This window comes from Cornus florida, unplaced genomic scaffold (genome assembly GCF_030987335.1).
Source record: "Cornus florida cultivar Cherokee Brave unplaced genomic scaffold, ASM3098733v1 CherokeeBrave_3.0.0_Hap2_Chr11, whole genome shotgun sequence".
Taxonomy (NCBI): domain Eukaryota; kingdom Viridiplantae; phylum Streptophyta; class Magnoliopsida; order Cornales; family Cornaceae; genus Cornus; species Cornus florida.
In genome coordinates, this window is record NW_026775581.1 from 74,420,693 (window position 1) to 74,446,264 (window position 25,572).

The 25,572-nt window shown below is 36.0% G+C and overlaps 1 pseudogene; it reads right to left on the minus strand.

The window, feature by feature from the left end:
• Positions 1-2,255: 2,255 nt before the first annotated feature.
• The window catches only part of LOC132281305 (UPF0481 protein At3g47200-like), a 36,996-nt pseudogene continuing 13,679 nt past the window's right edge, over positions 2,256-25,572 (minus strand).

Sequence of the window (25,572 nt, forward strand, 5' to 3'; positions counted from 1 at the left end):
GACCCAGCATTCACCGTACGTGACCTTGGCGGACCTGCAAACGCTGTTTCGAAACGAGAGGTCCATATATACTCAGAGATAAGAGGCCTGTAGGAAAGATGTGGAATGAGCTTTTAGGGTCGTACAGATTATGTGGGCAATAACGCAAGGATCAGTGCGTTTTTTTGGATAAGGGGACTTGTGTCTTATAATGAAAACGTACATCATCTTTCATAACATGATCATTGAAGATGAACGCCGTGCCAATGTTGGAAGATGGACTTCGCCACTGGAGGATTGAAACATTCTCGATTCCCACTTTAATTCAAAATCCATTTGTCTTAGCAGCATACATCTACTCTCGCCAAGTCCAAATTCTCAACAAAGAGATAAATACGCGATTGAGGAAAGATTTAATTGAAAATTTGTAGGTACGCTTTGGTGAAGAAAATGTTTACTTTATGTTGCATTTATTTATTTTTAAATTGTTATGAAGCTTATGTAATGGAATATTTATTGTGTAATGTTTTATTTTTGAAATAAATAACTAAATTGCTTGTTGATTAAATTATTTAGCAAATATGTATGAAATATTGTAAACAATACAATATCTAATATAATTTGATTTATTAATTTATAGAGGTATAAACAAGGACACAATTTTTTTAATAAAAAAAATCATATTTTAAAATAAATTTCATTTTGTTAAGGAGAACAAATAAAAAAATTTGTTTGGTTAGCTAATAAGCCGTTAAGACACTATTCGAATCAGCCAAACAGTACCTAAAACAACTATAATGTTAATAAGAACATTGAAAATTTTGAAAAAGAAAAAAAACCATTTTTTTTCAATTTTTAAAATTTTTTTTGCCCAAAAGAATCTTTAAAAAATTATTTGTGTCAATTAACTAGTACCTTAACGACTCTTTAGTCCAATTAAGCTCGACTATGTGACCTTAATACTTTGAGCGACTACAAGTTCTTCACTGTTAATTCGGCCATCAACATTGGTGCAGGAGAGGGAGACCGGTGTAAAACAGAGGATGACTCTGGCAAGATGAGATAACCTTATCTATGGGGGTGAAAAAAAAAAAAAAAAAAAAAACTTATCTATTGGGTGAGTTGTCACACTTCCATTGGTTGTTTTATATTTTACTGCCACGTCAGCAACACAAGAAGCTAAAGTTCAAAACTACGGCCTTCCTATAAAAGAGGGTCAGTCAGATGGTGTTTTACTTTTTCGGGTGAATCAATAAAGAGTTTTTTTCATTTTACCTAAAAAACAAATTATTTTCCTTTATTATTAAGCCTCAACGAATATAGAAATTTAATAGTAGGCTATAAGATTTCTATCCTTTCTCATTTTTTTTTTTTTTGGAACTAAATTTTTTTATTTTTTTTATATATTATAACCTCCTTAGCAATTTTATTTTCTTATATTATTTAATGTCCTTAATAGATTCTATCATTTCTCTTCTTTGTTTTTTTTATATTAAAATCTCTCTAAAAATTTTATTTCATTCTATTAATTATTAGGTCTAGATCAACACAGAGATTTAATGGTGAGCCCAAAATATTTCTATCATTGTCTCACCCTTTTTTTTTTTTTCCTTACACCAGCCCTAATATTAAAAAAATAGGAGATTTATTAGTAAAATATGGTCCAATTTGATTTAGTGATTTTAATTTTTCTAAACAATGAAAACTCTAGGCTTTTATTTTTTTATTATTACATATTATGTTGTCTTTTGTGTATTCAAAAAATTTAGATAGAGTATTTTGTTTTTGTCGCAAGTTGATTAGTTCAAATTATAGCATAAGCCAATTAGAAAATTAGAGATTAAAAAAATCTTAATGCTAAGTTTAAAATTAATGAAACTAATGAGCATGTTACTAACAAATATATGGATATATTCTATTAAAAAGTTAATTTATTATTATTATTATTATTATTATTATTATTATTATTTCCCTAAAACCCTAAATTATATTGAGCCTTCTTTGAGAACAGCTCTGGAGTGCGTGTATTTTGATTCAAATCCAATTGATTTTAATAATGATGTAGTAGCTACGCAATAAATTATTGAGATGATAATGTGGCAACAAGATAGAATTTGAAATTTTATTTTTATTTTTGAACTTCTACTTAGTGCATACTTGGAAAGAAAGAAACTGCACAGCATAAATTGCCTATGCACACACCCTTATTTATTTATTTATTGTTATTATTATTATTATTTTGGGTAAATAAATTTTATTCAACCAAAATGGAACTGTACCATAGCCAGAAGCCAAACACAATCCCAAAGGCAAGAAACAACAAAAACACCTAAGAAACTGTTGCAACAACTACACACAGAGTCTACACGTACAGTACAAGCGGCGACAGAGCCCAGAGCGGAGGAGAGAAAACATAGCATATACTTATTTGTACAGATATCTTATTAAAACTTCCCAGCCAAAATAGTCTAAGCCAAATTAACCACGCCGAAGTTTAATGGAAATAACACAACATACGATCACCTGCTTGAACTAAGCCAGCAGATCAATAAGGGCCACTAGAGTCCGTGTTAGAGTGAGCGAAAGGAGCGCACCAGGTGCAGCTGTTGAAATACTTGCCCATGGATTGTTGAAATAGGTATGCCTCAACTTTGCTTTGGCTTTATTCCAACATTTTCCACAATGGTGGTTCACCTTTTCGCACACATGTGAGTAATGGAAAGATGATCCCATCATTACTCCATCACCCAGCTTGTTAAACAAACAAGCCATCTCCTTCTCATCACCCAACATGTTGTCCATAATTCCGCGCTGACGAAGTACATTCACATCTTTTTCCGAGTTGATAAGCATATCCATGAGCCAAATGTAATATGTGAAATATCTGTAAGCAAAAAATTAATAATCTAACAATAATTAATTAATATTTAGTTATACATATATTTGAATGAATAGTCACTTATATATTTAAGAGTTGTGTTACTTTGTTGAAGAGTCACATATGAAGAGTTGTGTTGGTTGATAGAACCAACAAACCTCTTAACGTCTATTGGAACGGTCTCAACCCTCATATATATATATATGCGTAAAAATCTGAAATCCATTATGTGGAATGCAGTAAAAGGATAAGAGGGTTAAAGGTCGTCTCTTATATGATATAAGTAATGTTTCCGCTGTATTCCCTCCAAACTAGGTTTCTATATACAGGTATGTCTTTTATTAGATTTATGCATTGGATCTATGAATCCTATTTATATTAAAATTTCTTACATGTGGTATTAGAGCCAACAGGAACTCTGATGCATAAATTTGATTTATTTGTTAACAATACATTGTTAATAGTATACTGTGAAATTTATATGCAATACATGTTTGAGATGAAAAACAACACATATATATATATGTATTTATATATTCTGTTTTTCATGTACATGCATATATACACACTATGTATGCGTGAAAGTATCAAATATTTTAGTACAATTATATTGTATTACAAACATGTATGCCCAAAATCTTCAAAATTTATGTGCATGCAAAGATATATATATATATATACATATATATATATATATATACGTTATTATTTTGGGACAAACATTTGTATAATAAGATAGTGCATATACATGTACTGAATATGAAATACATGAATAGTTTTTTTACAATTGTTATCATAGTTGTCTTAACGTGGATGTGTTAGACAATAACGTGAATGTAATTTTGGATATTCATGTCTCTATAAGAGTGTCACGTGTTGGACAAGAACTGTGACAGACATGAACACATTCTTGAAAGAACTGTCGCTTCTCTACATTAGGCGGCAACATGAATTTCTAACATTCATGTACCAGTGTTTACGTACTGTCAATAATATCAAGTGGTCACGACTGTTTATGACAATGGTAAGTAAAACAGTACCACTTATACAACCACGTATCTTGGCATGTTTTAGTTTGGGTCACAAATATTCATTATATATATATATATATATATATATATATATATATATATATATTGTCATGTTTTTTGAATTTCAATCAATAGTCATGTCTTTGTACAAAGTCATGCATGCACCCATAAGTAGGCTTTGTGGTCTCTGCACGAAGAGTCATGCATATGGTATTTTGATTCATTCGGGAAAATTGAATCATTTTGCAATCCTAAGCACAATGCCGTTAAGTTTGATTGAGTGTTTAGTCAAAGTGACACACTCATTAAATGCCATTTTTGTTAAGTTATCATCACTAGTTGAATGCTTTATATTTTTAATGATATACATGGCATAATTAATGATTAAATACTTGGTCTCATAGCATATATGAATTGTGTAATTATACATGCTATTGAAATTATATACATAATTATGCATGTGCCTCATGTTTCATATTATTTCATAATATGTATATGGTATTTTGATTCATTCGGGAAAATTGAATTATTTTGCAATCCTAAGCACAATGCCGTTAAGTTTGATTGAGTGTTTAGTCACCAAAGTGGCACACTTATGAAAATTTTAATGGTATTTGTAGTTAGTGGTAAAATTATTATTTTGCTAAAGTTGAAGGATTGTGTTGGCGTTTAGTAGAGACAAGCAATGATCAAGCCCAAAGGTGGGTCATTGATTTTGTCCAACTAAGCGGATTGGGGTAATTAATATGGAATACATAATTGATGACTTATTACACCCAAAAAAGTATAAGTTGTTATTATGTTTTTTTTTAATTTTTTTTTAATTTTTATAATTAATTAGCTTCAATGATGAAAGTTATTTCATCAGTGGGAGACTAATATATGATAATTTTGGCCCAAATGAAATATTCTTATATGTTATGTTGATCTCATTTATAGTTAATTATTTTGAGGCATTATTTAATTAACTCTGAAAAGTTTAGTTGACCCTCCTATTAATTAAACTGTAAATGTGTGGCTTTAGTTATTTTCAAAGTCAGTGGGAGTAAAATTCATTTTTGTGTTAAATGTAAATGATAGTTGTGGCATTATTTTATATGAGATTAAACAATTTGTCTCAAACATTTGAGATGAATGTGTTGGTGAAACCTCTTTATTGGCATTAAGTTTCACCTAAATAAATCTGGTGAAATTTTTGATTGTCACAAAGAACCTATTTAGATAAAGTTCTGAAAGTATTTGACATATAACACTATAGAAGTAGAATTGCACCCATTGTAAAAGTTGAGAAATTTGGTAATCCAATTACCAAGAAAATATCAATAACTATATTAGGTAAAACACATTTCCTACGCCTTTAGGAACTGATCGACGGATCGATTATAATTATAAATCAACCCATTTTTGCAATAGCACAAATCATTGTAAAATAGGGCTATTGGTCAGGTAGGTCGAACCACTGGAATTACTAGTTTATGGCAACCAAAGTCTTTGAATGATAAAAGGGGGATATAGAGTTTTGTTGGTTTGTCACTTAGTCACTAAAATTGAAATGTGCTTAAAGCAATAAATGTAAAGAATTTAAGAGGAAGAAATCTAGAAAGAGAGGTCTAGGGAAGTGAATTCATCATCAACTATGTAAACATGCTTGCTTACAATTAACTTAGGGGACAAAATATACATGTAACCATGATATGTAGAAATGCAAGACAACTACAATATCTTCGAGAAGTTCACACATTCAAGAATTAAGTATAATTCATCAAAGGTTGGTATAATTCATCTATCTAAACTAGGGTATAGCATGAAATATCCTTCCTAAGTTATAAACTATCAAAGTCCTCAATTTGTATGGTAAGTGCACATGAAATCAAGAGTTAAGAATAATCCATCAAAAGGGGAGACCCTAAGCTTGGATTATCAAACCTTCCATACAACATGCCATTAAAATCATTTCATATTCTCATCTCCATTCTCACTATGGAGATGTAAGCCCTATAATCATGAAAACATACAATCTAAGACGAGATAATACATTTAACACCATCATTTATTGAATTGAAGAACATTTACAACATGTGTAAGTCTCTAGAATATGAAAAGATTACACACACACTTCATTCCCCAAATCAAAACAAGATTATAGCATGCTTACAAAGAATGGCTTCATCACCTCCCTAGGATAGGGAGTTAGTTGTTCATGGATGCAAGAGAGGAAGGAGAAAAGATGAAAGCCCCCTCCATTTTCATGCTTGGAAGACCCAAGACACCCAAACCCTCTTGCTCACAATATTTCTCTCTCTAAAACCTTGCAAAATGAGAGATATCTTTTTACATGATACAAGCCACCAAATATATCCTAAAAATCTTATGTATCTCCCCCAATTCGTGGCTTAGAAATCCCTAGAAGGAAGCCTAGCCATTCATTTAGTCAAAGGGGACAAATTTGACCAAAAATCATAGAGTAGGTGAGCAGATCTCTGCAAATCGGCGGGCGCCCGCAAGCGCACGAGCTCGCTGCCCATTTTGGCGGGCGCCCGCGGATGTTCTTCAACTTTGCGCACCTTTGGTAAAAAGGCCATAACTCCCTGCTCCGAACTCCAAATGACAAACTGTTTGATGATTTGGAAAGCTAACTCAAAGCTATAAGTACGTCATGTTTTAATAGAAGTCTAATTCTCAAGTTTGGTGGGTCAAAAATGAAGAGCAAAGTCAAACTTCACTGCTGCCAGGTTGTTCTGCGCATCTTTGGTAAAAAGGCCATAACTCTCTGCTCTGAACTCCAAATGAACAACAGCTTGATGATTTGGAAAGCTAATTCAAGGTTCTAAGTATGCTATGCTTTAATAGAAGTCCAATTCTCAAGTTTGTTGGGTCAAAAATGATGAGCAAAGTCAAACTCCACTGCTGACAGGCTGTAAACTTTAGCATTGCACACTTTGATATTCAAGAACTCATCAAAACATCATTTTTATTCCTTTTTGGGAAACAAACCTGAAAATATATAAAAACATGCAAATAAAGATAATCTATATAAAATAATCAAATAATGGACTTAACTACTGCAAATAAGGGCACTTGAATATGCAATATTCGGCGCTTATCACACCCCCAAACTTACATTTTGCTAGTCTCTTAGCAAAACTAGAATTAAAACACTTATTGAAATGACGACAAATCTCCTCTTTCATGAGAACGACGGTTGCATTTAGCATATGCAACAAGCCTAGGCGTCCCTAGAGGACGAGTGAAGTCTCATGATGGTTTAACAGGAATGTTACCCACAAACATCAAACATGGTGCATGAAGATGCACAAAGCTCATTTTCAAACTTGGAACATAGAGAACATTGGAGATAGAATCATTATGAAGACTTCCTTATGTATATGAAGCATTAGTAGAACAAAATGGCTAATTATATTTCAACTCTCATGTATTAACATCATAGTCTATATAAATATTTCAATTGTCATATCTATAATAGAAATCATCTCAAGTTTCAGTTAAAGTGAACCGGATTCCCAATATGCAGCTTTTACCTTCTTTCTCCAATTTCAAAACACAAGTTTTCAAATCATTGTATTTCCCTTTTAAATGAGGTCTTTAAAGCATGATTTATTTAAAATACACACACATTTTTTATTTTTATTTTTTATTTTTTTTATTTACATACATATTATGGTCGTGCAATGCCGAAGTCCCTCAAGCTTTCTAACTAACCCATGTAGCAAATGTTAGGCCAGCAACTCCCAAACCAGATGGCTTTAGGGTGCAAAGTGTAAAGATACTCCTAGGGCTTAATAACTCGAGTCAGTAAGGCTACAAACTCCAACGAACCATATTTATTTATTTTAATCTCTGTGAATGACCGTGCAATGCCTAAGTTCCTTAACCTTTTTAACTAACCTATGTAACAAGTGTTAGGCCAACAACTCCTAAACCAAATGGCTTTAGGGTGCTAAGTGTAAAGACACTCCAAGGGCTTAATAACTTGAATCAGCAAGGTTACGAACTTGAACTAGTCTTTTTCATTATTCAACTTTTCTTTTCTATATATATATATATATATTTTTTTTTTAGTTCATGCCAAAGATATCCATTCATTAGGGTCATCAATTCAAATCAACTGACTCATAGTCATGGTCAAGGTCAATCAGGTTACATGCCTCATAATTAAGTTTCCGGTGTGCATCTGTGCAGTGTGAAGCATAGAAGAGTATGATACTCGAAAATAATTTAATTGAAGCATTTATACAAACCTTTTTGAATCCATATGTTCAATAGATTTTCCTCAATTCAAAATTATCATTTATATCTATACACAAAGTATTCAACACATGCTTCAATCTCCAACAAATTCCAAAATTCTAAAATCATTACTTCCATTTTTTAAAAATTTTCAGTTTTATACAAATCTATTTGAACAAAATAATAAATGCAAACACCCTACAATACACAATACCATACACTATACCCCCAAACTTGAATGACACATTGTCCTCAATGTGTGAGACAAAGATGTATAAATAAAGAGCATAGGGGATAAAAGGAACAATAATACCAAGTAATTGAGGTAACTCCGACATTGTGGCCGCATGCAATCCCGTGAAGAGATGCCAAGATAATCTTCCCCCAAACTTGGACATAAGAACCTATCAAAACAACACTAAAGCACACAATTATAAAAGCATAGGCACACAGAAACAAACTGAAAATTGGCAAAGGAAACTAAACTATGCATATCCACAAGTTCATGAAATCAAATAAAAAATTGTCTAGTAAAATCAAAACATCTAAAAATTAAAATGAAATAAGATAAAATCTAAAATAAAATAAAATAAAATCTAACTACGAATCTCAAAGTAGGTTTTACCCTACACCAAGTCTCTCTAAAGAGTTATGTTTCCCCAAATAAGAAAGTTCTTTTAAAAGTGGAGGAAAAAGAGCTTAAAGATAAGGTTTGAAAAGAGGTAACGGAAAGACCTCAACCCACTCTTCATCCTCAATGAAGAACTTTGGACCATAGGGTTGCTTTGGATTATAGAAAGGTGGATCAAGTGAGGGCACATTAAGCAAAAACTTGTGAAGGGTCATATTTAGCGCGGGAATTTCCGGGAAAATATCATTCACACTTTCAACATCCTCCTTACACTTATCCGGTGGTTCGGGCTCAACAGTTTGTGATAACTCAAGAGAGGGAATGGAAGGAGATGTAAGCTCCCAAGAAAGAGATACATTTGATGTTGCCCAATGAAGAGAGTGAATGGGGGAAGGAATATCAAGCAAAGAATTTACTTCCCAAATAGAATTGTCAACATCAAAATCCTCACAATTGAAATGAGCCAATCCTCACAATTTAGAGGATCCTCCGTTGAAGGAGGTGTATCACGCGAAGGATTCTTTATGGGCTGTTTTGGATTTTTAAAGGAGACAATCTCTTCATCATTATTTTCCTCATTTTGAACCACAAATTCTTCAATTTTTTGTGTGGCAACAATTTGATCTTCAACCATAATTTCTTCATTTTCACATGTGGTAATCATTTGATCATTCTCATGATGAAAGTTACTAGGAGTAAGCTCATCATTCATAGAATTTTCTTTTGGATTGGCCACAAGTTCAATGGGAAATCCTTCTTCCTTTTCATGATTTAGAGCATTAACCATTTGTTGAATTTGAGCAATTTGGTCATCTAACTCAACTCTAGATTGGGAATGAGAATAGGTGGTGGATTGCATGCTAACAGTGTCATCCAACATTTGCTTGTTGGAATCCATCATTTGCTTGTTGATAGACTCAATCATTTGTTTGTTGGCAGCAATGAACTCATCCAATTGAGATGGTGGAAAAAGAGAAGAGGGCTGGAAATAATGATCATTGGGTTGAAAATTGGCGTAAAAATGCTGCCCATTAGATTGTGGGGCTGAATTTCCTATGTCATGCCACAAGAAATTTTGATGATCTCCCCAACTCGAATCATAACCATTGAAATATGGATCATTACCCGGTTCAAAGAAATTTTCAGTTGGTTGCTCTAGATAAAAATCTGAGAATTGTCCCGGTGGAAGACAATTTCTTGTATGATGTGTATGACTCGAACAAAATGCACAAAACTCATGTGGTGTGAAAAATTGAGTTGAAGGAAAATTTTCCTCCATTTAGGACTAATTCAACCTCTTGTTGGGATACATAAAAAAAAAAATTTCACACAACATATATACAACACAAACAAGATACACAACAACCTTTCACCAAAACATCTACATGCAAAGATCCCTTTCTCCTCAACTATCAACAAGATAGAAAATAAATGGCCACGACAAGGACCAATGCTTTGCAAAATAGTAAAACAGGAATAGCCTCGACAAGGGCTACACAATCAAAAATCACTAATTTAAACACATGCAAAATATTCACAATCTTGAGACTAAAACTTTGAAAAACTTACCGAAAGTCCTTAAGATTTCAGATTTTCAACTTCTCCTTAGCGAGTTTTGAGTTCCTAGGATCACACAGAAACATACAAAACACAAAAACTATACACAAAACAAAATATTCATAATTAAACTAAAGATAATTTTTAAAACCTCGGTTATAAAACCGTTTGCAATCCCTGACAACAGCGCCAAAAATTGATCGACGAATCGATTACAATTATAAATCAACCCATTTTTGTAATAGCACAAATCATTGTAAAATAGGGCTATTGGTCGGGTAGGTCGAACCATTGGGATTGCTAGTTTATGGCAACCAAGGTCTTTGAAATCACTTTTAGAATGATAAAAGGGGGATATAGAGTTTTGTTGGTTTGTCACTTAGTCACTAGAATTGAAATGTGCTTAAAGCAATAAATGCAAGGAATTTAAGAGGAAGAAATTTAGAAAGAGAGGTCTAGGGAAATGAATTCACCATCAACTATGGAAACATGCTTGCTTGCAATTAACTTGGGGAACAAAATATACATGTAACCATGATATATAGAAATGCAAGACAACTACAATATTTTCAAGAAGTTCACACATTCAAGAATTAAGTATAATTCATTAAAGGTTGGTATAATTCATCTATCTAAACTAGGGTATAGCATGAAATATTCTTCATATGTTATGAACTATCAAAGTCCTCAATTTGTGTGGTAAGTGCACATGAAGTCAAGAGCTAAGAATAATCCATCAAAAGGGGAGGCCCTAAGCTTGGACTATCAAACCTTCCATACAACATGCCATTAAAATCATTTCATATTCTCATCTCCATTCTCATTGTGGAGATGTAAGCCATATAATTATAAAAACATACAATCTAAGACAAGATAATACATTTAACACCATTATTTATTGAATTGAAGAACATTTACAATATGTGTAAGTCTCTAGAATATGAAAAGATTACATACGCACTTCATTCCTCAAATCAAAACAAGATTATAACGTGCTTACAAAGAATGGCTTCATCACCTCCCTAAGATAAGAAGTTAGTTGTTCGTGGATGTAAGAGAGGAAGGAGAAAAGATGAAAGCCCCCTCCATTTTCGTGCTAGGAGGACCCAAGACACCCAAACCCTCTTGCTCATAATATTTCTCTCTCTAAAACCTTGCAATATTTCTCTCTCTAAAACCTTGTATCTTTTTACATAATACAAGCCACCAAATATATCCTAAAAATCTTATCTATCTCCCCCAATTCGTGGCTTAGAAATCCCTAGAAGGAAACCTAGCCATTCATTTAGTCAAAGAGGATAAATTTGAGCAAAAATCATGGTGTGGGTGAGCAGATTTCTGCAAATCGGCGGGCGCACGAGCTCGCTGCCCATTTTGGCGGGCGCCTACGGGTTTCTCGCGGGCGCCCGCGGATGTTCCTCAACTCTGCGCACCTTTGATTAAAAGGCCATAACTCCCTGCTCCGAACTCCAAATGATGAACTGTTTGATGATTTGGAAAGATAACTCAAAGCTATAAGTACGTCATGTTTTAATTGAAGTCCAATTCTCAAGTTTGGTAGGTCAAAAATGAAGAGCAAAGTCAAATTTCACTGCTGCTAGGCTGTTCTGCGCACCTTTGGTAAAAAGGCCATAACTCTCTACTCCGAACTCCAAATGAAGAACCTTTTGATGATTTGGAAAGACAATTCAAGGCTCTAAGTACGCCAGGTTTTAATAGATGTCCAATTCTTAAGTTTGTTAGGTCAAAAATTAAGAGCAAAGTCGAACTCCACTGTTGACAGGTTGTAAACTTCAACATTGCACACTTTGATATTCAAGAACTTATTAAAACATCATTTTTATTCCTTTTTGGGAAACAAACCTGAAAATATATAAAAACATGCAAATGAAGATAATCTATATAAAATAATCAAATAATGGACTTAACTATTGTAAATAAGGATGCTTGAATATGCAATATTCGGCACTTATCACACCCCCAAACTTACATTTTGCTAGTCCCTTAGCAAAACTAGAATTAAAACACTTAATGAAATGACGACAAATCTCCTCTTTCGTGAGAGCGACGGTTGCATTTAGCATATGCAACAAGCCTAGGCGTCCCTAGAGGACGAGTGAAGTCTCGTGATGGTTTAACAGGAATGTTACCCACAAACATCAAACATGGTGCATGAAGATGCACAAAGCTCATTTTCAAACTTGGAACATAGAGAACATTGGAGATTGAATCATTATGAAGACTACCTTATGTACATGAAGCATTGATAGAACAAAATGACTAATTATCTTTTAACTCTCATGTATTAACATCATAGTCTATATAAATATTTCAATTGTCATATCTATAATAGAAATTATCTCAAGCTTCAGTTAAAGTGAACCGGATTCCCAATATGCAGCTTTTACCTTCTTTCTCCAATTTCAAAACACAAGTCTTCAAATCATTGAATTTCCCTTTTAAATGAGGTCTCTAAAGTATGATTTATTTAAAATACATACATATTTTTTATTTTTTATTTTTATCTTTTTTTATTTACATACATATTATGGTCGTACAATGCCGAAGTCCCTCAAGCTTTCTAACTAACCCATGTAGCAAGTGTTAGGCCAGCAACTCCCAAATCAGATGGCTTTAGGATGCTAAGTGTAAAGACACCCATAGGGCTTAATAACTCGAGTCAGTAAGGCTACGAACTCCAATGAACCATATTTATTTATTTTTATCTCTGTGAATGACCGTGCAATGCCTAAGTCCCTTAACCTTTCTAACTAACCCATGTAGCAAGTGTTAGGCCAGCAACTCCCAAACCAAATGGCTTTAGGGTGCTAAGTGTAAAGACACTCCAAGGGCTTAATAACTCGAGTCAGCAAGGTTACGAACTTGAACTAGTCATTTTCATTATTCAACGTTTTTTATTTTATTTTTATTTTATTTTTTTAGTTCATGGCAAAGATATCCATTCATTAGGGTCATCAATTCAAATCAACTGAGTCATGGTCAAGGTCAATCAGGTTGCATGCCTCACAATTGAGTTTTCGGTGTGCATCTGTGCAGTGTGAAGCATAGAAGAGTATGATACTCGAAGATAATTTAATTGAAGCATTTATATAAACCTTTTTGAATCCATATGTTCAATAGATTTTCCTCAATTCAAAATTATCATTTACATCTATACACAAAGTATTCAACACATGTTTCAATCTCCAACAAATTCCAAAATTCCAAAATCATTGCTTCCATTTTTTTAAAAATATTCAGTTTTATACAAATCTATTTGAACAAAATAGCAAATGCAAACACTCTACAATACACAATACCATACACTATACCCCCAAACTTGAATGGCATATTTTCCTCAATTTGTGAGACAAAGATGTATAAATAAAGAGCATAGGGGATAAAAGGAACAATAATACCAAGTAATTGAGGCAATGATCCCTTTCTCCTCAATGTGTGACACAATGATCCCTTTCTCCTCAACTATCAACAAGATAGAAAATAAATGGCCACGATAAGGACCGATGCTTTGCAAAATAGTAAAACAAGAATAGCCTCGACAAGGGCTGCACAATCAAAAATCACTAATTTAAACACATGCAAAATATTCACAATCTTGAAACTAGAATTTTGAAAAACTTACCGGGAGTCCATAAGATTTTAGATTTTCAGTTTCTCCTTAGCGAGTTTTGAGTTCCTAGGATCACACAGAAACACACAAAACACAAAAACACAAGAACAAAAACTATACACAAAACAAAATATTCACAATCAAACTAAAGATAATTTTTAAAACCTCGGTCACAAAACCGTTTGCAATCCTCGGCAACGGCGCCAAAAATTGATCGACGGATCGATTACAATTATAAATCAACCCATTTTTACAATAGCACAAATAATTGTAAAATAGGGCTATTGGTCGGGTAGGTCGAACCACTGGGATTGTTAGTTTATGGCAACCAAGGTCTTTGAAATCACTTTTAGAATGATAAAAGGGGGATATAGAGTTTTGTTGGTTTGTCAATTAGTCACTAGAATTGAAATGTCCTTAAAGCAATAAATGTAAGGAATTTAAGAGGAAGAAATCTAGAAAGAAAGGTCTAGGGAAGTGAATTCACCATCAACTATGCAAACATGATTGCTTGCAATTAACTTGGGGGACAAAATATACATGTAACCATGATATGTAGAAATGCAAGACAACTACAATATCTTCAAGAAGTTCACACATTCAAGAATTAAGTATAATTCATCAAAGGTTGGTATAATTCATTTATCTAAACTAGTGTATAACATAAAATATCCTTCCTAAGCTATGAACTATCAAAGTCCTTAATTTGTATGGTAAGTGCACATGAAGTCAAGAGCTAAGAATAATCCATCAAAAGGGGAGGCCCTAAGCTTGGACTATTAAACCTTCCATACAACATGCCATTAAAATCATTTCATATTCTCATCTCCATTCTCACTATGGAGATGTAAGCCCTATAATCATGAAAACATACAATCTAAGACGAGATAATACATTTAACACCATCATTTATTGAATTGAAGAACATTTACAACATGTGTAAGTCTCTAGAAAATGAAAAGATTGCATACGCACTTCATTCCCCAAATCAAAACAAGATTATAGCATGCTTACAAAGAATGGCTTTGTCACCTCCCTAGGATAGAGAGTTAGTTGTTCATGGATGCAAGAGATGAAGGAGAAAAGATGAAAGCTTCCTCCATTTTCATGCTTGAAGGACCCAAGACACCCAAACCCTCTTGCTCACAATATTTCTCTCTCTAAAACCTTGCAAAATGAGAGATATCTTTTTACATGATACAAGCTACCAAATATATCCTAAAAATCTTATCTATCTCGCCCAATTTGTGGCTTAGAAATCCCTAGAAGGAAGCCTAGCCATTCATTTAGTCAAAGGGGACAAATTTGAGCAAAAATCATGGAATAGGTGAGCAGATCTCTGCAAATCGGCGGGCGCCCGCGGGCGCACGAGCTCACTGCCCATTTTGGCGGTTGCCTGCGGGTTTCTCGTGGGCGCCCGCGGATGTTCCTCAACTCTGCGTACCTTTGGTAAAAAAGCCATAACTCCCTGCTCCGAACTCCAAATGATGAACTGTTTGATGATTTAGAAAGCTAACTCAAAGCTATAAGTACGTCATGTTTTAATGGAAGTCTAATTCTCAAGTTTGGTAGGTTGAAAATGAAGTGCAAAGTCGAACTTCATTACTACTAGGCTGTTCTGCGCATCTTTGGTAAAAAGGCCATAACTCTCTGCTCCGAACTCCAAATGAAGAACCGTTTGATGAATTGGAAAGATAATTCAAGGATCTAAGTACGCCATGCTTTAATGAAACTTCAATTCTCAAGTTTGTTCGGTCAAAACTGACGACCAAAGTTGAACTCCACTGCTGCCAGGCTGTAAACTTCAGCATTGCACACTTTGATATTCAAGAACTCATCAAAACATCATTTTTATTCCTTTTTGGGAAACAAACCTAAAATTATATAAAAACATGCAAATAAAGATAATCTATATAAAATAATCAAATAATGGACTTAACTAATACAAATACGAGCGCTTGAATATGCAATATTCGGGGCTTATCAGGAACCTAATGTATGCTCAGGTTTTGCATATGGTGAACTATAATATAGTATTTGCTATTGTAAAACATGACAAATATCACATTGATCCTGATTTGGATCCATAGTAAGCGGCAAAGAAATTTATAAGTTATCTACAAATAGTTAAGAACCATATCTTTATAGGAGTGGTAGAAACTGACTTTGCTGGTTGTCAAGACATTGTACAAATCCACTTCAAGTATTGTTTTACTACTATGATAAGTGATAGAAGTGAATTTTATTTGCATGTTATAAGGCCGCGTTTCATACATTATAAAATATCAGTTTTGTACTTCAAGTCAATAATTCCGCTGCAGTATTGTATTAAAGAAACAAGAAGGGTTTAAGGAAATCTAAATTATGACTGTTAATATCTTGTTGTGAAATAGAGAAATCAGAACCAGCTATTGTCTGATTGAGCACATAATACACAACAAAATATTATTGATCTCATGACTAAGGGTTTGCCGCTAATATTGTATAGTAAGCATGCATATATTTCTCTTTGACAACATTAATTTACTTAGTTAGTAGGAGGTTGTATTTGGCTCAGGTAAAGACAGTTTTATTTTGTGATCACATTTATTATCCTCATTTACTAGATATTTTCCATATTGGTACACATGTGGATGAAAAATTGTGATTTAAGTGTCCTGTTTTGAGACACGGTGTGTCCTTATTGAGATATGATAGGATCGATGTATGGCATGAATATTGTCTTGAATATATGCATATGCGGTATATATGTGACTTTGGAGTTGAGTTTGTTAGTATCAGTGACTATTGGTGTCTTATATCATTGATGATATAACAACGCCCTTGATCTCATATTAGTAAACTTGAAGGTACTCTAAATTGATGAAAGATATGTTTCTTATATATATGGAAATGATCATTTTGATCTTGACGTGATCAGAATTAATTATCATTAGACTAAGTGGGAGAATGTAAGCAAAAAATTAATAGTCTAATAATAATTAATTAATATTTAGTTATTAATAATTTGAATGAATAGTCACCTATATATTTATGAGTTGTGTTGTTTTGTTAAAAAGTCACATATGAAGAGTTGTGTTGGTTGATGGAACCAACACACCTCTTAATGTCTACTAGAACGGTCCCAACCCTCATCTATATATATGCGTAGAAGTCTGAAATCCATTATCTGGAATGTAGTAAAAGGATATGAGAGTTGAAGGTCGTCTCTTATATGATATAAGTAATGTTTCCGCTGTATTCCCACTAAACTGAGTTTCTATATTCAGGTATGTCTTTTATTAAATTTATGTATTGGATCTATGAATCCTATTTATATTAAAATTTCTTACAATATCTGTGTTTGACAGAAGAAGAATGCTATTCGTAGGCAATAATATTACGTAAGAATGACTCGATATAATCACTCACGCTAAAATTAGGGATTTTCATGTGGCCGTCGTCAAATTTTATATTAAAGATACTACTATCGGACTGTCATCAACTTTGAAGCTAATGCCAGCCTCTTTAAGCTGAGTCACGCAAGATATTTGTCTACAAATTTCACGACCACTTGAAGCTTCTCTGAGTGAGGGATGATAAAATCTATGCACCAAATCAACAAAATGCTTGCTTAATTTCACCGGCAGTATCATTTTCATTTATTAGTTGAGCCATTTTATGTCTACAGTAGGATTTGGGTAGCACAGAACGGATAGGTGTCAGTACTGCCATAATGGGAAGGGACACATCTTTGGAAGCTGGAATATGGGTCATCTTTAACAGTTCAGAGAGAACGAAGAAGGGAAGCTGGTTCTCGACCAACATGAGGTCACAGTAAATTTGCATTTGCATCCAAGAGGATTTGAAAATAGGATCATCCTTATCTTTTAGCTCCTCGGACTAAGAGTTGCGAAGAAACTCTATAACAAAGCAAGCATCAAGGAGCATCATTTGCACAAATTTGTTTCTCTTGAGATATATAGGGTTTGCGTAACAGAATTGAGCTCTATTCGCCAAGTCCTCCATGAGAAGGAGGTAAGGCTTCACACTAATTATTGTGTCATTATTATTAATATTGAAGCGTCGAATAAGGGAATACAAATGGCGCAACTTATGTTCTTCCATCTCTCTTAGTTTGGGGTTACCATGGTGGTAAGGACCTATGGATACCAGTATGGGTGTGTAGGCTTTTTTATTCGCGCTGCGTAGTCCCTCGTGCACTTTGAATATACAAGGCTCAGGGAATTGAGGTGGCAAACCAAGAATCTTTTTGTTCAAGCATTGTATTTCTTCAATGAGAATTTCTCTTGAAACACCGGAAGATTTTGGAAGATTATTTCCGCTTGAATCTGGAACACTATTTTTCTCAATATTGATGTAATGATCCATCACTCCTTGTTCTGTTTGATCACCTATTTATTTCATGTATCAGTCTTGTGAATAACAGTTAAATATAAGGAATTATCACTTATAAATAGTGTTAATGACTGCTATTTATTATTTTATAGAGTCAAAATTTCATAATTTCGAAAAAATAAAATTGACTAAAGTGTTGATGTGAACATAAAAAAAAACACTGCTCATTTGCTAAAAGCTACCAATTTTTGTGCATTTTTGTCTTGGGCATAAAGATACTACGTTTTTTTTGCACGCATGTATCAATTTTTTATTTTTTATTATTATTATTTTTTTGCAGCACAAAAAGTGGTACCTGATGACAAAAAGTGGCATCTGAGTGCACAAAAAGTAGTACTTATATGTCTAAAAATAGTACCTTTTGGAAGATTATTTCCGCTCAAATCTGGAACACCATCTTTCTCAATATTGATGTAATGATCCATCACTCCTTGTTCTGTTTGATCACTTGTCTGTTTCATATATTAGTCTTGTGAATAACAGTTAAATATAGAGATTATTACATTATAAATGGTGTTAATGACTCACATTTATCATTTTATATAGTCAAAGTCTCATACGTGGACATAAAAAAATAATGTTCATTTGCCAAAAGCTACCACTTTTTGTGCACGCTGGTACCACTTTCATTTTGGGCATAGAGATAACACTTTTTTGAGCACGCATGTATCATTTTTTTGTGTAGCAGAAAAAGTGGTACCGACAAAAAGTGGTACCTGCGTGCACAAAAAGTAGTACTTCTATTTCTAAAAGTGGTACCTTTTGACAAATGAAAAGTATTTTTTGATATTCACGTCAACATTTTGATTAACTTTATTTTTTTCAAAATATTAAATTTTGACTTTATCAAATGATAAATATGAGTCATTAACACCATTTATATGTAATAATCATTTAAATATAATGCATGGAAACACGAATTATTTTCACTAACACATCTTTGTATGTATATTTAGGATACATAGATGATAGCTATCTTAACTTCTATGCGTGTTTTAGTGTAATTGGTTTAATAATTGGAAGGATGAGTCTAGATGATAGCTATCTTAACTTCTGTAATAGCAACTGTTGGAACTTAAATACTAGGAGGATTTGAGTTTAACACTAGATCGGTTTTGTGGAACACTATAATTTGAGCATGTCTACATACATACTATGAATATTGTTTTGTTGCTTACATTATCACAGTTAGTATCAACTGTGGAGGTTAGGATTTTGTGATACATACCCTATATATCTGTATGTCATTTGTAAGGTGTTAAATTGAAGTTTTAATTAATTCTGTCTTTATATCAGACTAAAGGGAACAACTTAAATTGGGCATGTATATGTTATTGTTGTGACCCTGTTTATCAATGCTTATTTTATCATTGCTAACATTGAATGTTGGATGTTGGAATTTAGTTGATATATACTTGATTTATTGGTATTATTGACTACTGGAGGATTGGAAAGTAGGCACCGGTATGGGACGGTGGCATATTAAGGATGGGTTTGGTTTTTAAAACAATACCATTACCCACCTACTTGGAATAAGGATGGGATTAACTAAAAGTTAAGTCCCGTGGATTTGTATTGTCATGGCAACTACTTGTTGAGCGGCAATACCAGGGATTTTGGATGGATTTTATATATATACTGTTATGGTGCCTCGGTATGAACTTGAGCCTCAGGACCGATGGCTAGGGAGCGTATATGCATCGGGATGTGTAGCTGGCTACGATGGTTGGAGGTGTACCCTGTTTAGGTATAGGACATATGCCCACTTCGTGTGCGTTTTAGCATGTTACCTCTATTCAGGTTGAGACCGGCCTGTAGTCCAGTGAGAGTCCTTTAGTGTGACTATATATATATTTATGGACTATTAGCTATTGTTGAATTGTTTAGGATGTACATGCGTATCGGGCCTCTGTTTGGATTGTAGTAGTATAGAACTTGCGCGTGGGCCTGACCCACTTCTATTTTTCAGGTACACGACAGTTCCAGGCTTAGACGTGTTCGTGCTGGGCAGAGGTCTCTATTCACTCTTCTGACGATGTAGGGCTCTCTCTATAGTTTTATTTCTGGACGTTTATTACATTTGTTCTATCTTCCGTTTGGATGTTTAATATGGATGTTTAATAGGGGTCCACTAGAGATGGATTCCCAAGTTGTAAACTGATGGAGTTTTAGAGTTTTGGAGTTTGGGTTTGATGGATTTTAATAATTATAATATTTTGCGGATTCTATTTTGTATTCCTTCCAGCTTTAATTTCATTTATTAATTTATTTTGTATTCCGTATTCATTCTAAAATATTAATTGTTTGATATTCCCTCGGGTTTGGGCCTGGGCCTGATCAACCCGTGTCTCGGATCCGAGGGGTATTTCAGTTGGTATCAGAGCACTCCAGGTTCAAGTGTCTCAAGGATGTTTCGTATTAAGTCTTCCGCGTAGTGTTTTCTCTTGAATAGAGCTTAAGTTAGGATTCATTGTATTCCTTATGGTTCGTATAGAAAGGGTACTGACGTCTGTCTTTTCGTCTTAACAGATGGTTAACGCTAGAAATGGACAGAACATGCAAAGAACTAGGAAGGAAATGAGAACGGCACGTAGGCAACAATATCTCCTACGGCGTCAGCAAATGGAGGAAGAGCAGCAAAGGCTTGGGTTTCAAGATGACATGGATCAGTTTCAGGAGGAACAGGAGAATGTTCAACAGACTCTGGACCAGGTCAGAGATCCAGAGATTCCTCCTCACCTCAATGACCTCGTTGCTCGGGCTATAGAGGCTGGGGTAACAGCTGCACTTCGGAATCAGCCTCAGGTACAGCCGGCACCTGTACTAACACCAGTGGTTCAGAAGGATTCTTGGGGAAATGCTAGGAGCTCTTTCGCAAAGGGGAGTCCACCTGTGTTCTCAGGCTCAACCGATGCGAGAGCAGCTCACCAGTGGAAACAGGACATTGAGCGTCATCTTCGTTTGGTTCAGTGCACGGAGGTTCAGAAGCAGATGCTTGCTACTTTCAAGCTAGTTGGGGATGCACTACAGTGGTGGGAGTCAGTTACCACCTCAGAGGAGAGGATGACATTGTCTGATGATGAGTTCAGTGCTCGCTTTGATGAGAAATATTTTCCCTATGCAGTCAGGGCAGCTATGAAGACCGAGTTTCTAAGTCTGCAGCAGGGAAACATGACAGTGGCGGAGTATGAACAGCAATTTACACGCTTGTCTCTCTTTGCACCGGAGGAGGTGGATACAGAGGAGAAGAAGCTCAACAGTTTTGTCAAGGGACTGATGTGGTCTATCAAGAGAGCTATTACAGGTAGTCCAGCCTATACTACCTATGCTCAGGTGGTAGACGCCGCTCTACAACAGTATCAATTGACTGTGGACATCAGATAGGCTCGTGGTGAGAAGCGGGGAGATAAAGACTTTACTAATCAGTCAGCTGAAAAGGGGAATGGCAATGGTCACCGGCAGAATGACAAAGGCAAGTTCCAAGGACAACAGCCTTGGAAGAAGCACAAAGGTGGTTCAGATGCTCACCGGAATGGGGCACCTATTCAGAGGCAAAGGTGGACCACAGGCAGGACAGGGTCAGCCACAGGCTAACCGACAGAGGAGGCCATTTGGTACTTTCCAGGGTAGTTGTTACACTTGTGGAGAGTATGGTCATACCACCAGGCAGTGTCCTAAAGCAGGACAAGGACAGGGACAGAGACAGTATGTGCAGCAGGGACAGAGGGCGCCAGTGCCTCTACCAGCTCCACAGGTTCCACGGATTCAGGGACAGACACATCTGGCTTTACCGGCATCGCCGCAGACTCAGGGACAGGCACTACAGCAGTTGCACTATGGCAGGGTGTATAACCCTATGCCACAGGATGTTCAGGCACCTCAGACTATTGAGGGTAAGTTTCTTATTCATGGTTTGCATGGACATGTTTTATTTGATACGGGTGCTACACACTCATTTGTAGTTAGGACTTTTGTTGTTTTGTCTGGGATGAGGACGAGGGTATGCATTAGACCTCAGGGTATTTCTACACCATTGGGTGATACAGCTATTATACATGAGAGTGATGGGCCTGTGACACTAGATATTGGCAGACTCAGATTTCTAGCCAATCTATTGGTCCTGGACATGCACACTTATGATGTGATACTTGGGATGGATTGGTTGTCTCACTACCATACCCAAGTTGTTTGTTTTGATAGATCTATTATTTTTACCACACCTGGTCAGGATATGTATGTAGTAGCTATGCCACGTTCTAAAGGGGGCGGTAGCACTTATTTGTTCCATGTGGAGGAGAAAAATGAGGAGGGGATTACTGTGTCATTGGATAACATACCGATTGTACAGGATTTCTCGATTGTATTTCAGGATATTCCAGGGTTGCCACCTAGTCGCGAGATCGATTTTGTGATAGACTTAGCTCCAGACACTGCGCCTATTGCTAGGGCACCCTATAGGATGGCACCGGTAGAGATGAGAGAGTTGAGGGATCAGATTCAGCAGTTACTCAGCCAGGGTTTTATTCGTAGGAGTACATCACCTTGGGGAGCACCGGTTCTGTTTGTAAAGAAGAAGGATGGTTCGCTTCGTCTGTGTATAGATTATAGGGAGTTGAACAAGGTTACGATTCGTAACAAGTATCCTTTGCCCAGGATTGATGACTTGTTTGATCAGTTAAGGGGAGCCACATATTTCTCCAAGATTGATCTGCGTTCTGGGTATCATCAGCTGAGGGTCAGGGAGCAGGATGTTTCTAAGACAGCATTTCTCACGCGGTATGGTTCTTATGAGTTTCGAGTTATGCCATTTGGGACGACTAATGCACCTGCAGTATTCATGGAATTAATGAATAGAGTCTTCCGGGCTTATTTGGATCAGTTTGTTATTGTCTTTATTGATGACATCTTGATCTATTCTCGGTCGGAGGACGATCATGTTAGACATCTTCGCATAATCTTGCAGACGCTTTGTGAGCACCAGTTATATGCCAAGTTCGAGAAGTGTGAATTTTGGCAGCGGGAGGTGAAATTTCTGGGTCACGTGGTGTCAGAAAAGGGGATAACAGTGGATCCGGCCAAGGTTTCAGCAGTGGTTGAGTGGGGACAGCCTACATCACCTACTGAGATTCGGAGTTTTCTCGGTCTGGCAGGATATTACAGGAGATTCATCCAGGGGTTCTCCAAGATAGACGGACCACTCACTCATCTGACCAAGAAGGGTGTACAGTTCGTGTGGGATGAACACTGTCAGCGAGCTTTTGATGAGCTGAAAAGGAAGCTGACTTCTACACCGGTTCTGGCTACTCCGCAGAGCGAGATAGAGTATCTTGTTTACACGGATGCTTCGTTGCAGGGTCTTGGATGTGTATTGATGCAGGATGAGCGACCGATTTCTTATGGATCTCGGAAACTTAAGCCTCATGAGCTTAATTATCCAACACATGATTTGGAGTTGGTAGCAGTGGTCTTTGCCTTGCGTATTTGGAGGCATTATCTGTTGGGTGAATCCTTTAGATTATTCAGTGATCACAAGAGTCTGCAGTACTTGTTCACTCAGCGGGAGCTAAATATGAGACAGCGCAGGTGGTTGGAGTTTGTAAAAGACTATCATTTTTCTATACAGTACCATCCAAGGAAAGCGAATGTAGTGGCGGATGCACTCAGTCGCCGACCTGTTGGTAGTCTTTCTACTCTATTCACTACTGAGTGGAATGCTTTAAAGAGTGTGGATGAGTTATCGGATGCTTTTATGGTTTGCATGGTGGTTACACCTTCCATCATTCGCATGGTTTTACAAGCACAACTCACCGATCAGCAGTGTGTCGACAAGGTCGCAGAGATAGCTTCCGGAAAAATTCCATTCTACTATGTTGGGGCTGATGGAGGTTTAAAGTACAAGAGACGGTTAGTGGTACCTTCTGCTGATAATTTGAGGAAGGATGTGATGACTGAGACTCATCACTCTGAGTTCTCTGTTCATCCAGGAGGCGATAAGATGTATCAAGATATGAAGCGGCAGTTTTGGTGGGCAGGTATGAAGAGGGACATTGCCCTTTTTGTTTCTCAATGTAGTACTTGTCAGATGGTTAAGATTGATCATCAGAGGCCGCCAGGAGCTCTACAGCCACTACCAATTTCGGAGTGGAAATGGGAGAGCATATCTATGGATTTGGTGGAAGGGTTGCCAAATTCTTTCAAGGGACATAATTCCATATGGGTCATTGTGGATAGGTTGACCAAGTCAGCTCATTTCTTGCCTATTTGCACTGACTACACTTCGGAGCAGTTAGCAAGGCTTTACATTTCAGAGATTGTGAAGCTACATGGCATTCCATTGTCTATTATATCGGACAGGGATTCGAGCTTTGTATCTGGATTTTGGAAGAGTTTTCAGCAGGCTTTAGGTACAGAGTTACACCTTAATACTGCTTATCATCCTCAGACTGACGGACAGACTGAGAGGGTGAATCAGATTATGGAAGATATGCTTCGGTATGTGTGTTCTGGATTTCAAGGGCCACTGGGAAGAATATTTGCCACTTGTGGAGTTTGCTTATAACAATAGTTTCCAGAAGACTATTGGCATGGCACCATTTGAGGCATTGTACGGTCGACCGTGTCGGTCACCTGTTTGTTGGATGGAGGTTAGAGAGAATCGATTCTTAGGTCTTGAGTTCATCAAGGATACCTCTGAAAAGATTGCTCTTATTCGAGATCGCATGCGTACTGCCCAAAGTAGGCAGAAGAGCTATGCTGATCATCGTACTCGGGCTTTGGAGTTTCAGGTTGGGCATCAGGTTCTACTCAAAGTGTCTCCTATGAAGGGTGTTATGCGCTTTGGGAAGAAAGGGAAGTTGTCACCGGGATTTGTTACGGATCGCATTGGAGCTGTTGCTTATCAGTTAGCACTTCCAGATACTTTGGATCGCGTCCACAACGTGTTTCATGTTTTCATGTTGCGGAAATTTCTTCGAGATGAGGATCGGTATCAGCATATCGATGTTGGGGAGATTGCGTTGCAGCCGGATGCAACTTATTTAGAGCCACCGTATCGTATTGTCGACCGACGAGATCAGATTCTTCGTAATAAGGTTATTCCTTTGGTTCGTGTTCAGTGGAGTCATCACAATGAGTCTGAGTCCACTTGGGAACGAGAGGATGTCATTCGCTCACGGTTTCCTGAAATATTGGAAGAAGGTAAGAGAGAATTCCGAGGACG